At 39.8% G+C, this 12,676-nt stretch overlaps 1 protein-coding gene across 1 annotated transcript in view; it reads left to right on the top strand.

Moving 5' to 3' along the window:
- Positions 1–3,739: 3,739 nt before the first annotated feature.
- LOC135708936 (uncharacterized) overlaps positions 3,740–12,676 on the top strand; it is a 54,286-nt gene continuing 45,349 nt past the window's right edge. The window contains exon 1 of the mRNA XM_065231123.1: positions 3,740–5,060. The gene's annotated coding sequence lies outside the window, so the exon portion shown is untranslated. The remainder of the gene's footprint in view (positions 5,061–12,676) is intronic.

Here is a 12,676-nt window from a genome sequence, read left to right as displayed (position 1 = left end):
CAAATATACCAACACTAAGTTGAGAGCACGCAATAAGCTAATATGCGATATGCAATAAGCTTGAAATGCGAAGAAGAAGAAGAAGTGATGTTGTGCTTGTGTAAATTATGAAAATAGCAAGCAATGCAATGGTTTCCTAGTAATAACATTTCTGATCATAAATGGTTTAATTTACACCAAATTGAGGAATTAGAACGAAATCACACATGTCATTTGATAGCTATTTGACAATTTTCTGTTTGCTCGAATGTTATTCTACCGTTTGTGTTGTGTGAGAGAGACGACGGTAGAGCATGAGTGTACGAATACAAACAGAATGTCGCGCACGACAACGAAGTGAGTGTAGTAAAAAACGTCAACTGTTTCAACCCCTGCCCAGGCCTGCTGGGGTGAGACCGGCGCCACTGAATCCCAATTTTGAATAATAAAAGAACTGATTTTTCAATTTAAAAAAATAGAATTTTACTTTTAGGATGTTTTCAATAATCGTCCAATTTCAAAAAAAAATATTATAAATTGTAGGATGGAGTTAAATTTCCACACCTTTTATTTACGTCCTCAATGCGTTTGTGCTGTGGACACAACCTTTAACTTTTTGTTTTTAATTCCACGGAATATTTTTAAGCATTTCGTTACGATAAAAAATAAAATCAACAAATTTCGTTTCGTGAATTCCGCGGAGTTTGTAAAGGCATAAAAAATTAGTTTCGTTTCGTCATGGACTAAAAAAAAATATATCGTATACCCTCATACACATGCAAGAACAAAACTGTTTGCCCCTGATATGTTTGACGAGCGCAGAACATTTTTCATGGCACATTATTTTATTTTTCAAACGTTTGAATTTGTGATGCAACTTCCATTCCACACCTAATCCTTTATAAGGCCGAGCGAACCAAGCATGCAGTCAACTCGTTCTACAATAAAAGATAAAGTTTGCGTGGTGCTAGTTTTTATTAAAATAACTCAAAAAATGTGTATGAAAGAATGTGTTTCCAATTTCAGATTTTCTTCAAAAATGTTCAAAGAGTTGTATTTTTTCTGAGCGTGTATCAAAATGGGTAAAATTTTAACTATTGGTTGACGAAATTTTCAATGTTCATCTCTACAATTTTGGGCTTGATCGATTGGGTCTGTCGGCAGATGGAAGATGCAGGTTGACTGCTACCATTTTTGCACTAAATGTATATAGCCAATTTGACAAATTTATTCAAGTTGGATTTTTTTGTCAATCTTTTCGAATTAGAAAACATGGTTAAAACAAAGTGAAGTCAAACCTTGCACTTCAAACACAGTAGAACACATTTTAAAGTCCTCAACCACCGCTCCCTGGCAAATCAAACCCATCTGAACTGGTTTTAAAACTCTTTACCGCGTCGAACCAGAATATCATGTCGGCCAGCCAAGAGTCGCGCTAGAAGCTAGAAACATTGCAAGCATTAGGGTAAAAATCTATTTTTATTTCCTTCCAATAAAGAGCAGAAGAACAGCCAGCAAGCGAAAACGAAAAAAAAAAAGCTGTACGAAGAACCAAGTGTATACGCGCAAAACGACCAAAGTAGGTACTCTACTCTGCTGCTCCATCGCACACTGCGGAAAAACAGCGAAAAAATGGTTCAAAATTAAACTAGTCCAGTTCTCGCTGGAGTAACTTGATCTCAGTATTCGAATGGAACTACGATTCTTTCCTTTGAATTTCTGAGAATTTTCCTTAAAACTAACATTTTTGGATTCTCTCATTGAAAGCAAGACTATTAATTTTTATTTTATTGAGAATACGGAAATTGGGGAAAAACTGCTCAAACTGGTAGTATGAGCATATCTGCGCAGGTTGGATTATTGAGATGTTTTTTTTTTACTCGATTACTTTTTCGAAGGAACGTATCAGCTTTTCCCCTGATAGTGGTATAAGTATGCGTGGGCGAGCTACCAGTTACGCCAAACCGACCATCATTGTTTACAAAAGCTGGTCCCTTCGAAAAAGCAATCGAGATTTGTATCATCGCGATTTAAATTTTTGAGTCATCCAAAGTTTGGGTTATTTTTTCCTGCGAAAATCACCTCAAATCCCAACTTACACTATCTTGCGCAAGATAAAACCAGTTCCAGTCGATTGCTGAGAATTTTTCCTGTTTAAAGATCATTTTTCTCCAGCGAAAACTATGGAATTGTTGAATTTTCAGACATTATTTACATTCTATCCCCATTGTGCATCGCCGCGGAGTCTTCTCTTCCCCAGCAGTGCCTACTGCCTGGACTGGAGCGCGCTCGGCGAGCGGCAAGTGTGTTCTATAATAATGTGTGTACATAGCAGCATAATAATATCAACAGCAGCAGGCAAGGCAAGCAAATCCAGATGGATGTTGAAGAGCGAGATATCACTGGGCTTGGAGGAGCGAGCGATGACCGGTTTCGGTAAGAACCGAATCGACCAGAGCGATCACGGGAAGCGCCGTCGGTGACCACACAGCAGCAGAGAATACACGGCGACAACGACAACGACACTGGATCCACTGGTGGGGAAGGGGTAGGAATACGTGTATTAGCTCTAAGCCCTTGCACATAGAGCCGAGCGGGCGTCCCGTTTGTATGCGACGATGTCGCGCAATGTCGCCACAAAGATCCTGGAACGGACCCGGGTCCCGGACCCGATGGGGACAGTTTGGTTGTGTGTGCGGTGCGGTTATGTACACAAACAGTAAAGTGACAAATTTACACGCGCGCACAAGGGTCCACTCCCTCCTTCGCTCGCTAGGCAGCAGACAGAGAGAACGAGCGCTTCTTGTGTCACTCTGTGCTGTGCTAGAATTATATGTGTCTCTTCCGAAGAATTTTATCGGATAAAATAAATAAACACTGCAGGGTACGGACGGACGGCGGAGCAGTCGGTATATAAGAGGGAAGTGTGTGTGCGAGTGTGTCACATAAAAGCTAACGACAGCCCACAAAACTGTCACTTGAATGTGTCCTTTCCTGTCGTGTCGATGTAGTGGTGCAACTGTCAACCCAGGGCGATGTCGCACGGGAAAATGTCACCGCAGTTGTAGGTAGGTTATGCTGCGCCTACTATTGTACGATGTTACGAGACGCCACCCCACCCAAAATCCACTGACTGCCGTCGTGACCGGTGCCGGTGGCTGTGTGTGAGTGTGTCGCTCAGCCCAATAGGTTCGATTGCCTCAATAGCTACCCCCACCCCAATTTGTTCGCTCAAGTTCGCTCTCCCGATACCAACAGTTTGTTGTGTGGCGCTGTCAACGTTATTATGTTGTTTTTTTTTATGCTTTGCCTCTATGCACGCTATTTACATGCTCACGCGCTCTCCACAGACGCTCATTGATCTTGCTCACTGGTGTGACTCTCGCAAAGCAGCGCTGTGTATTGGTGCAGGTTGACTTTGTCGGTTGTGTGTAGGAGCAGCAAGAGAACAAAACGCAATCGTCCCTCGCCTCCTTCGCTCGATGCTCTCTCGATCGTTCCTCATTCTACCGCGGTGGACGGACCGCTCTTGTATGGGTGCATGTTGTGTCTCTTAGGACTCTTTTTCCGAGCTTATCGCTTCGCAGCACTTGCTGCTTCTCTCTCACCGCGCGCCCAGTTGGATGGACAACATTTTTTTCCCGTATATGCGCTCCCCCTCGTGTATCGGTGTATAGGTGAACGGCGGCAACCGCACGACACCTGACTTGGCTCTCTTCGTCACATCCGAAAGTTCAACCAGTATTATTGAACCCGTCTAACGAGTGAGACATAGACGCCGAGTCCTCCGCTCTCATCGGACCATCGGTTTTGTGCTTCTATACTCTGAAGGAAAAGGAAACCGGGGACGGTTACTGGAAGACCCCTAGATAGATCGCACCGAATATCGCCTTCTTCATCTCCAAGAACCCCCGACGACTCGCTCTCCCTCTCGCGCTGTCGCGTCACAATCATCGCGTGTGTGTCGTATCGGAGGTCCCGCTCAGTCGGTCGGTCGGTAGCAAGATCGAAGATCCACCAGCAGCCACACCACCGCCAGTAGTCACCGAGAAGTCGCGAGCGAGTAGACAAACGAGTAGTGCGCGGGGTTGGCAGTGTGCTCCGGGCCCGATACTAGTTTTATTGTGTATTTCGCGTTACTGTCGATTGTACGTACGTGTGTATTATACACGCGCGTTTTTTCGGTGCGACGACAACGGCAATCCCAGCAGGCAGCTGAGCCGTGAGTGAGGCCTACCCCCAAAAAGTGGCCTTAGCTCCTCTCCAGTGTACACACGGAGAGCGCCGCGGACGGAGTTTTCTTCCGACTTCGTTTTATCTGGACACACGATAAACAACAACAACAACAACAGAAAACGTGTGATAACGGAAAACAAAAGCAAAGTGACAGCAAAAGATTAAAAGATCGTAGGTGGCGCTGACAAAATAGAAGAAACGCAAATTCGTGCAGAAACAAAAAATAGTGTCGCAACTCTTGAGCGTGTGGTGTAGTGTGCGGCGCAAATGTGTGAAATCCTGAAAACACGGAGAAGAACAAAGCGACAATGATTGCGAAATGATTCTCGGAAATTGAGTGAAAAGCATTCGGAGTGATCCAACAAAAGCGGATCAAAGTGAAGCGAGAGAGAAAAAATAATAATCCAAAATTCCGATCTGATTTTTACAGATCTCGTGGATACACAACACACCTGTGGTGCCAAAACCCGAAAAAGAAAAAAAGAAAAGTTTCAAGCCGAAAAAATTATAAACAAGTGTTCTCCCCCGAGTTAGAAAATAATAATAAAAAAAAGAGCAACAGAGGAGAAAGGAAGTGGCGAAAAGAAAAATATTGAAAGTGTACAATAAGTTACACTGGGAAAAAAAAGTGCGACTGGCAGGAGGAAAAAAATTCGGCAGTGCGGTCGTGAAAATTTTGTGAACGATAATAGCGGACCTCGCGGAAAAAAAAGACAACAGGACGAGGACGGCAACGGCAATCCGCGAAGCCTGGCAGGAGCAGTAGTAGTAGTAGTAGTTTTTCCTTTCCGGGTTTTTCGTTCCGCTCCGGTGTGACAGTTGCTGAGTTTTGAACTTTCAACAAGGTAAGCTGGGATTTGGATTCTTTTTCTTTTTTTTCGAGGGGTGGGAGTGAAGTGTAAAGGCCGCTGAAAGGGAGATTTGGTGGGTGCAGAAAAGTTTGAATGTTCGCGAAAAATTCTGTGAACCGTCAACTTTTCAACCCTGGACAGATTCGATGATTCGCAAAATATGAAGGGGTCTTGGATCTTATTTCCGTCCTAGTAAATGCAACCCGTGCGTTAACTCTCTTTCGTGAATGGATTAGCTTCTTATGAAGGATAGATTCTAATCTTTGATTGATAGTTATGCGTCGCGAGAACGTAATTTAGGCTTCTTCTTCCTCGCATTTCAAGCTTATTGCTTATCGCATATTAGCTTTTTGCGTGCTCTCAACTTGTGTTCTAGATGCACTTCCACAATTATTAATTGAGAACTTTCGACCCGAACATTCCTAGACCGGATCGGAAATCGAACCCAACCACCTCCAGCATGGTCTTGCTTTGTAGCTGCGCCTTTGCCGACTGAGCTAAGAGAAGCGTCACAAACATAACTTAGAGCCATATCTAGATTAAAATCATTCCCAAAATGCAATCTAATTTCACTGATTTGTAACGAGTTAAACCAATATATTTGCATGTGTTTACGTTTTGGGAGTTGTTGAACAGGTAGATTGAGGTTAGGGCGACGCCACAGCAATTATTAAAAATATATCATTACTTACTGATTCGAATGGCGTCCTACGAGTTTCAATTTCGTATTGAAACGTCATTGGGTTTACTTCGTCGGGCGGGAAAATTGAGGACAAATTGACTAGCTAAGAGTGATTCATTTCTTTTCGAAACAATTTGGTGTAAATATTCATACTATTTGTTCTTATAGATTTTGTATTGTACAAATTAATGTAAATGTACACGACATTTAGATTTGCAAACATTAACAGAGCCTTGTGAATAAGCAATGGTTTCATGTGTAATTGATATCAAGGGTGTCGACTACCAGTAAAAAGCTGGAAAATCAGGGAACAGCAGGGAATTCATTTTTGGACCTGGAAAATCAAGGAATCTCAGGGAATTTCATTAAAATTCTGGGAAATAGAAATAGAAACCACAGGAACTTATTAATAAGTATGACTGACTTTGCCACACACTTAAATTTTTTCGCCGAGATTCCAGTTCTGCAATTCATTTTGCTGAGATTCAGTAAAACAATTGCCGAGACTCAGCTAACAAATAACTTTTTGCTGAGATATCAGCTAACAAACAGGTATTTTGCAGAGATATCAGCAAAATTAAATGCCGAGGTAATCGGCTGTTGGAGATTTTACCGAGCTTAATTAAGTGTGTAGTGTCAAACAACTTAATTACTCGGTGTAGTTTGACGATGGTTGTTCTTTTAAAATTTTAAATAGAGTTTCAAACTTGTGGTTGCTCAATGCTTGATGTTGAATTTTTTTTTTATGTTGAGCAAGAATTACTCTAATAAAATAGTATTTTGATGGTTTTTCTGCCTAATATAAATTCAGCTCCCACTGGGTGTTGACACATTTCTGAGTTGAACTGAGATTTTAATATCTGGACGCACTGTTTATTTTACTGCAGTGTTTTGACAGTAGTTTGTGTTGAAATGTTTTCTCTTTCAATGCTGAAAAGTTCGTCACGATCCATTTTGTTTAAAAAAAAAGTTATACTTGATGGAAGCCGCGAACCGAAAATTAATTTTGGACACCCACTTTGAAAATCCGACGTGCTTAGGTTCGCGAACTCGTTCAAATTGGCTAAATCGACCTTGTACAGTGTTCTCAAACGTTTCCGTGAGCGGCATACTATCGATTGGCAGGATCATAGCACGCGTCGTAGTGGAACTAAGGATCGGAAGCTGCATTTGAAGGCCAAAAGCACAGTCAGAAGGATTTCGATCTTCTCGGGCCAGTAAGCAACCAAACAGAACACTGAAGCAGAATCTAGTGGTCAAAAAACGTGCCCGGAAGTTGTACAATGAGGTTCTTATAAAGTACTAAGCATGCATCCTCATGGACGACGAAACGTACGTGAAGATGGATTATGGGCAGATTCCCGGACTAAAGTTCTATATAGCCACTGGTCGAGGTGATTTCCCTAGCAAGTTCAAATTCGTTTTTGCCGAAAAAAAAACGCAGATTTTCGTGACAAACAAGACTATGGATTCCAAAATGTACAAGCACGAGTGCCTGAAAAAAAACGTGTTCTTCCGTACATTAAGGCTCACATTGGACTTGTCAAGTTTTGGCCTGATTTGGCAAGCTGCCACTACGGCGGAGAAGTTCTACAGTGGTATCGAGACAACGGGGTAGGTTTCTTCGAAAAGAACATCAATCCACCCAACTGCCCTCAATTCCGCCCAGTTGAGAAATATTTGGCAATTGTCAAACAGAAGTTGAAGAAGAGTGGAAAAGTGACTCGGGATGTGACAGAGATAGAGAGATGGTGGAACAAAACGGCCGCTCAGGTTAGCCAACAAAGTGTCCAAAATATGATGAGTGGTATTCGAAGAAAAGTTCGAGATTTCATCAAAACCGAATCGGAATCATTTTTTCCGCTGATTTTCCTGATCTTCATTTTGAGTACTCAACATTTTTATTTCATTAAGATGGCTCCGAGATACATCCGTATTTTTTAGCGTCCAGAAATTAAATCACTCAAGCTTTATAAACTGGTTATCTACTGAAAATCAGCTCCATTCGTTGAAGGACAGCGGAGAAATGTCGGTGGATGGACGGCACCACCCATCGCATATACTTGAACTCAGTGGCGTCGCCTTAACCTCAATCTACCTGTGCACCAACTCTCAAAACATAAACAATTATCAAAATATTGCTTGCAATGGATAGATATCGAGTTAACTAGAAGATTAAGTGTGTTTTTCAACCGATTCGAGTATGAATATGTCATTAAATCTGGTTTTGAAAGTTGGTGCACAGGTAAAAAGTGAGGTTACGCGTCGCCACTGCTTGAACTATTTAAATCCAGGGAAAAGTTCTTGGACAAGGAACCTTGTTTTTATAGATCCCAGAAATGGTCCATTTCTTTATTAGGAAAATTTGGAAGATTGTGGATTTAGCTTTTTATTAAATCCATGGCTTAAAAACAAGACTCTGGATCATTTCAGGTTCGATGAATTCCGGACTTTTTTTTAATTTTTGGTTTTAGTTTTTTTAAGACCCAGGGCTTAGAACGAAAACCCAAGTCTGCGGGTCATTTTAAATTTATCGGACCTCGAACTTGGAAACAGCTTAATTAAGATCATGGAATATGGGGAAAGAAACCAAGTCCTAGGGTAAAGCAAACTTTCAAACCAAGATGCTGGATTTAAAAAAAAATACAAAATCACGAGTTTTTAAATGTTGAAAAGATTCCGGTCACAGCAACATCTCAAGCTACGAGCAATTTAAAAAAAAAAAGGAATTTGTAAAAATGTCAATATCCTGATTTTTTTTTAATGATCCTGGACTTTGACAAAATATAGGTTCTAGAGGTTCTAGATTAAGAAACGTATTCAAGATTCTAAACCAAAACATTTATGGTGTAACTTTTCAATATTTCAGACCGATAAATGTCATGATAAAATCTCAAAATTACATTTTCCAAAAAATAATCTTTCACTTTTCAAAATTCGGCCTAATGGCTTTTAGACCAATGATCCATTCGGTTTTCGAATGGATTTCGAATAAAATGGCTCAACATTCGTTGTTATCAAGCTTGCAAATGCTCATTACAGCTAAAATGCTATTTTTCGGATTTATGAAGCTATGAGATATTTCAATTATAATTCTTATTTACGAGATCCAAGAAGAGAAGGTAAAGTGTGTGTATGACACATAAAACCTGTCAATTTTGCTTTCAGTGGGTCACAATAGTGATTAGCTCTAACGCTGAGGAACGCGTTGAGCGAGCAATCAGCGATCATAAAGTCGCTAGTTGTGACCTTCTGAAAGCGGAATTGACAAATTATATGTGTCATACACAAACTCTACAACCTCTGCTTACTTCTTATAAATAAAAATTATCATTATATAGTATCTTATAGTTTTATAATTACGAAAAATAGCATTTTAGCTGTAATGAGCAATTGCAAGCCTGGTTGTTATTATGGTGTGATCCTATGGAATCCACATATGCTGTAATTGGAACAAACCGTAAAGAGAACTTAAAGCCATTTGAATTGGGTTGCTTAGGGATATTGAGGTATTCATAATCTGCATAAAAAATTGAACCGAAATCTAAAATGTCACCATTTTTGGAACACTGGAACTAGCTTAAATAAGTATGCGATTACATTAGCAAAACTCACCGTCTTAGTGCCCCTCGGTGGGAGCGAGTAGAGAGGGTCTAGTATAAGAGAGGAGCCGAACGAACCGTCAATGCCATTTTAAGCCAACAACGAGTAAAGGGTATTTGATGGATAAATGGATTTGGTGGTAAGAAGTTGATTTGGGCAATGCATCTTTTCCACTTGTTTCAAGACCCATTACGTGTTGTAGCATTTTCTAATGGAAGCTATTTTTGACCAGAGATCACATATTCTACACACTTAATTCAGATCACCGAAATCGGAAGAATTTTATGGGGTTTTTGAAGGGCAGAACAAGTCGGTAAAATTTTCAAATGACCGTTACACGTGAGAAATCAATAAAATTGACAAATTTTATTTTTTATAAATGGGCACAACTTCGAAGTAAATGTACTCATTCAGTGGCATCCCGTAACCTCACTTTTTACCTATGCACCAACTTTCAAAACCAGATTTAATGCCATATTCATACTCGAATCGGTTGAAAATACGCATAATTTTCTAGTTTACTCGATATCTATCCATTGCAAGCAATATTTTGATATTTGTTTATGTTTTGAGTGTTGGTTGTTGGTTGGTTGTTGAGAGTTGGTGCATAGGCAGATTGAGGTTAAGAAAACGCTACTGTACTAATTTTAAGATTTTTAAGCTTTGACCGAACAGTTCCGTAGTTCAAAATTGTCCCGTCCTAGAAGGTCGTGTTTCTTGTTACACTGTGTGATTTGAAGTGATTTATAAAGAGAATTTCAAGGGAACTCCGCGAAGAATACCAATTTTATCGAATTTTGACCAGACAATCCCAAATTCATTCTGAGAAGAGTTATATTCCGTGGATAGCTCTAATGGTATCCCAAGATTCTAAGCTGAATAGAAATTCCCAGTAGAATTTAAGGTGATTTCTTGTAGAGTCCACAAATGGCCGCTGCTTAGGCTACATACATGCACTTCCACTTCGAATTTTCAATTACACAAATCTCGGAAATCAGTGCCCAATTTCACCTGAAATTGCTACTTCATGTATGCTGCAGTGCAGACAAACGTGGTGTAACAATTTAAATGTTGCACATGTCGTAGAAGCTTATATTTGTGCACTTAATGTTTCGAAGAGGTTCCGAGAATAAGGATGTCACAGCGAATCACCTATCAAATCTTAAAAATAATCAGCAAGCTTCAGTAAATTCTTGGAATAAGCATTAAACATTCGAAGGATGGATTTCATGATTAAGAATTGTGATCTGGTAACAGTTTGGGTCGCTCGATACTACTTGTTATAGTTGTACAGAGCGTCGATTACCTCGGAAAAAAAACCTGGAAAATCAGGGAAATTCAGGAAATTCCATTTTAGTCCTGGAAAATCAGGAAATCTCATGGAAATAATTCTTAATACTCTCTGAAAAATATTACTGATCTCGCTAGTCTCAGACAATTCATTTACTCGGTGTAGTTTTAGGATGTTTGTAAACTAATAGAATCTTCAAGAGAATTGCGATGCAACCTGCATATGTATTGTGTAAGAATTACAGATGCATTACTCAGTGGCGTCCCGTAGCCTTACTTTTTACCTGGGCACCAACTTTCAAAACCTGATTTAATGCCATGTTCGAATCGGTTGAAAAACACACTTAATCTTCTAGTGTACTCGATATCTATCCATTGCAAGTAATATTTTGATAATTGTTTATGTTTTAAGAGTTAGAGCACAGGTAGATTGAAGTTAAGGAAATGCCACTGACATTAGTGAGTTTTGATAAGTTTGGGCCGTCCCTGAGTTTAAGTGGGATCCAGAGGGACGGATAAAATCCATTTACATCCATTTTGAGTAGAGCTATACATTGTTAGTTGTGACAAAATTCATGCTCCAAGTGGAGTAGCGCGATTCTGGGTGGCGCTGTGTTTAGTTCGGTCCAACAAAAATTAAACCTCTGAAATTGGGTTGGAGCGTCTTTGTGTAAATGAGGTATCCCGCTGCGATCGAGCGTTTGGTTAAACGTGTTATCCATAAGAAAAAGTTCAACGGAGATGAGATGGGCATTGAAGTGTGCACGGGGAATAAAGACAAGTGTTTCATATGCGAAAATATCCCTTACGGAAAGTCAAGAAACAGCCAAAAGAAAACTAATAAGGGCGCGGAAATTGACATGTCAAGGAGTGGAAATAAGAGGGTCATGAATTTGTTGAACCCTTTCTGGCTAGTGATGAAAATGCGTGTTGTTGAGATTGAATCGTAAGTAGATTAAAAGATAGCAAACTGATTGATATAAAAATGATTGCAGTTTCATTCATACATCATTATCAATTAAAGTAACAACTCGGTCACTGCTTTAACTTATTACCTGGCTCATAACATGTCTTAAATCTGTAAATTTGTTTCAAATTTAGCTGTTTCAATCAAACTGGGAAAACTAAGTCAGACAACCGGGAAAAACAAGGAATTTAAGATCTGGCATGATGGTCACTAAACCGGGAAAACCGTGAGAACCGGGAATAAATCGGGCATCGCAAAAAACCGGAAAATAGCCGGGAATTCGATTGCATCTCTTAAATATTTGTTAATATCCTGTTTAACGAATTTTGATTGCGGTTCATCGAATTTTGTACTTTTTCATGATTTGTTCTTTCCAGCGACCATTTTTTTTTTTTCAAATACCTATTTCCTGGTCATAAACGAACGTTTCAAATTCTATCAAAAGAATCAGCAGCAAATAAATAAAAAGGTCATTATGTTGATGCATTGTTCATCCAAGATGTCAAAAGCCCCAAATGAACCGCTTATGTTTTTAAGAAGGAAAAATCTTAATCTATAAATATCATGGGATGAAAATTTTGAAACTCGGACGAAATGCTCATGGAAGGAAAAATCTACTGCGAAAAATCAACTTCTGCATCAATTCTTAAACCATGGTCTACGCCTATGATCTTCAAATCGCTAAAAGGTTCACAATCCTGGATTCCAAATTGGCAGGAAAAAGTTTAGCTACCTTGGAATGAGATTGTCAAAATTATTCAAAGACACAGAATGATAAAAAGATCTTGAATGCTGGCATTTCTTGAATAATTCAAGTTGAATTCATTGTATGCCCTTTCTCGGACAGAGATCTTGGAACAATTTCTAAGTTCCAGAGTGTTGAAAATTGTTCCAAAAATGCTCTTAGATCAGTCTTGCACTGTTCAAACTTCGGCCTAATGACCCATTTGGTCTAATGGCTTTCGCCCTAATGGCCCTACACCTAATCAGATACTTCAATAGTTATCGAATTAACAGCGACTGTTACACTTAACTCGTATAGTGATATTCTGATACCGAAAAGCAAGT

The sequence above is a fragment of the Ochlerotatus camptorhynchus genome, unplaced genomic scaffold (genome assembly GCF_037179485.1).
Source record: "Ochlerotatus camptorhynchus isolate MF236.1 unplaced genomic scaffold, CSIRO-AGI_Acam_v1.1 ptg000343l, whole genome shotgun sequence".
Taxonomy (NCBI): domain Eukaryota; kingdom Metazoa; phylum Arthropoda; class Insecta; order Diptera; family Culicidae; genus Ochlerotatus; species Ochlerotatus camptorhynchus.
This window is presented reverse-complemented; position numbering and strand designations above follow the sequence as displayed.